General features: G+C 53.8%; 1 non-coding gene across 1 annotated transcript; it reads right to left on the bottom strand.

Annotated features, from left to right (window-relative positions):
* Window positions 1-1,375: 1,375 nt before the first annotated feature.
* On the bottom strand, window positions 1,376-1,539 carry LOC121874794. The gene has a single exon (XR_006090493.1). It is a non-coding gene; the product is annotated as a 5.8S ribosomal RNA (ribosomal RNA).
* Between the last annotated feature and the right edge of the window lie 1,576 nt (window positions 1,540-3,115).

Below are 3,115 nucleotides of genomic sequence, written 5' to 3'. Positions count from 1 at the left end.
TTCCGACCGTCCCATCTGTACCCTCACGGGCGCCGCCATACGGGCCTGTCACCCTCCATGGGCAGTGGCCGCTTTCAAGCTTGACTTAGACGGCATGGGACGGCGTGCTGGACCCTCTGAAACGCAACACCCCTCGTGCCCGAAGACATCGAGGTTATGCGCTGGGCTTTTCCCGGTTCAGTCGCCCTTACTAAGGGAATCCCTGTTGGTTTCTTTTCCTCCGCTTATTAATATGCTTAAATTTGGCGGGTAGCTCTCTCCTACTACGAGGTCGATCGTGGTCTCATCATCCTTAGGGGGAACAAGTTCCCCAACCACGAAGCGGAAGACGCTCTGCCACCGACTTTCTTCACCACCGACATTACCAGGCAGGAAGGTTTGAGGGGCTTGTCGCGGGGGTACCAGCGGCCATGGCGTCGGCACTCCCACCCCTGACTCCGTTCCTTCTCATTGAGTGGTAAATAGCCAATAGGAAAAGTGTTCCAGCAGAACATCTCTCGCAGAGTCATATACACACACAGTTTTAATGCATATACGCTCGTGTTCCGCCCTTACCCGGCCGCACCTTTGCCGCTTAAACTTTGACCTCTTTCCCCGTTCCCGCATGCCACAGCAGTGGCACTTGTTTATCCGGAGAAAGAGAGCGAGAGTCGCAGTATTAATTGGCGTGAGCGGCCTTTCCGGCTGCAGAACTAGTGCTCTATCCCGGCGAGCGCCGTTATGAGGCGCAACACCGTCTTTAACGCGTTTAGAGAGAACTCCCCTGCCTCCCTCCCAGTCATGAGATAGACGTGGACTCGTGGCGAACTCTCAAAGAGAACGCCCACACCGCGTCTGACCGTGGGAGAGGGTGGAGGAGCGCGTGAGGAAGAGCACGGCGTCACCCAAGCATTCTCATCTCTCTGCCTGCACCACTACATGGTAGACTGCGGGCCCAGGCGCACTCATCAATTTAGGTTCCACTGCAATGCATGCCAAGCACTCTTTTCGAGGTGATAGACGAAATTCCAGCGGGGCTTACTTAAAAGATATCCGACCCGGTTTCGTTTCCTCTTCGTGGGATGGAGTGCCTCTTAGAACATGTGCAGCATCAGCCATGAGCGGCCGACGGCCATTCGTGTCTCTGTGGACAGCAGGCAAAAGAGCGCCGCCTCCAGTTATTTGCGAGGGCGACAACTGTCGCTTTGTTGTGGTTGAATGGGGGTGCGCCAAGTCCATGGACTTGCTAGTGATAGGCTTGCTTGTTTTTAAGGGCACGCCTCGCGCAAGGCGCGGGCGATTAAACCCCAAGGCGGAAGCTCGGTTCGGGTTACCCTCGTGTCGGGGAGACAGTCAGCAGGCACCGAACTCGCAGCAACCGATGGATGTATATTTCCGACCCTCGTAGAGGAGTGGCGGCGACAAGCTCATATGGCTGCCGCCGCCGCAATATGCGTTCAACTTGTCGATGTATCTGGTATTCTTGCGATTCACATACCGACACGCAGTTTGCTGCTGTCTTCATCGACCCACGAGCCGAGTGATCCCCCGTTAAGAGTTGTGTATTTGCCATTTGGTCTTTTTGCGACTAACCATCACAGGTCGAGTCTCGATGAAAGGGTTTGACAGATATAGCCCAAGTTTGTGGTTTGGGTTTGGCCGGACGGCTTGTTGTTGTTTTTTGACACTAGAATTTCACTCTTTTTGGGTCAAGAGGCTTATTCGCCGGTAGTAAGGAACGGACGGGCAGCTGTCCAAAGCCCTGTCCGTCCTCCTCCGGTCTTCGCGCTCTCGCCCGAGTGTGGTCCACCCACAGCGTGGTACCTATTTTTGGTGCGGGGGCCGGGATTGTCCTCTTTCCCTGCTGGAGTTGCCAGAGCATAGCCCGAGACCGCCCAAATCAGGAGAGTAGTAGTTTTAAGAGCGCCCCGTTCTCTTTCTCTCTGTTAATGATCCTTCCGCAGGTTCACCTACGGAAACCTTGTTACGACTTTTACTTCCTCTAAATGATCAAGTTTGGACATCTTTCCGTCAGCTCGAGGCGACGACCCCAGAAAACCCTCGCGGGCAACGGGGCCGACAATCCAAGAGCGCCAGTCCGAAGGCCTCACTAAATCATTCAATCGGTAGTAGCGACGGGCGGTGTGTACAAAGGGCAGGGACGCAGTCAGCGCAAGCTGATGACTTGCACTTACTGGGAATTCCTCGTTCATGGGAAACAATTGCAAGCCCCAATCCCTATCAAGAAAGGCTTTGAACGGGTTACCCGCTCCTCTCGGAGGGGGAAAACTCGTTGATCCCTTCAGTGTAGCGCGCGTGCGGCCCAGAACATCTAAGGGCATCACAGACCTGTTATTGCTCAATCTCGTGCGGCTAGAATTGCTGCCATCCTCTAAGAAGAAGTTGGTGAACTGACACCATTTTCTGAGATCCGCTGACTACTTAGTAGCCAGAGTCTCGTTCGTTATCGGAATTAACTGGTGACAAATCATTCCACCAACTAAGAACGGCCATGCACCACTCACCCACCGACCGAGAAAGAGCCTCAATCTGTCAATCCTTCCGTGTCTGGGCCTGGTGAGGTTTCCCGTGTTGAGTCACTAAGCCGCAGGCTCCACTCCTGGTGGTGCCCCTTCCGTCAATTCCCTTTAAGTTTCAGCGCTTTGCAACCATACTTCCCCTTCGGAACCCAAAGACTTTGGTTTCCTCGAGCTGCCCGCCGGGTCATGGGAATAACGCCGGCGGATCGCTATTGGCACGTTTATGGTTAGAACTAGGGCGGTATCTGATCGCTCGAACTTAACTTCGTTCTTGACGAAAAACATCCTTGGCAAATGCTTTTCGCAGTAGTCTGCCTTGCGACGGTCCAAGAATTTCACTGAAGGCCGCAATACGAATGCCCCCCGCCTGTTCCGATTAGTCATTACCCTGGTTCCGAAATCAACAAAATAGAACCGAGGTCCTATTCCATTATTCCATGCATCACCATTCGCCATTCAAATAGCCTGCTCTGAGAGCACCTAATTTTTCAAAAGTAAACTCTCGCCACTCGACACTCGACAAAGAGCATCCCAAGTAGCCGGCGGGGCGGTTGTTCGGAGCCAGTGATAGTAAACACCGGGCGGTGTGCACCGTC

Source organism: Homarus americanus, unplaced genomic scaffold (assembly GCF_018991925.1).
Source record: "Homarus americanus isolate GMGI-L3 unplaced genomic scaffold, GMGI_Hamer_2.0 scaffold32320, whole genome shotgun sequence".
In the NCBI taxonomy this organism is placed as follows: Eukaryota; Metazoa; Arthropoda; class Malacostraca; order Decapoda; family Nephropidae; genus Homarus; species Homarus americanus.
This window is presented reverse-complemented; position numbering and strand designations above follow the sequence as displayed.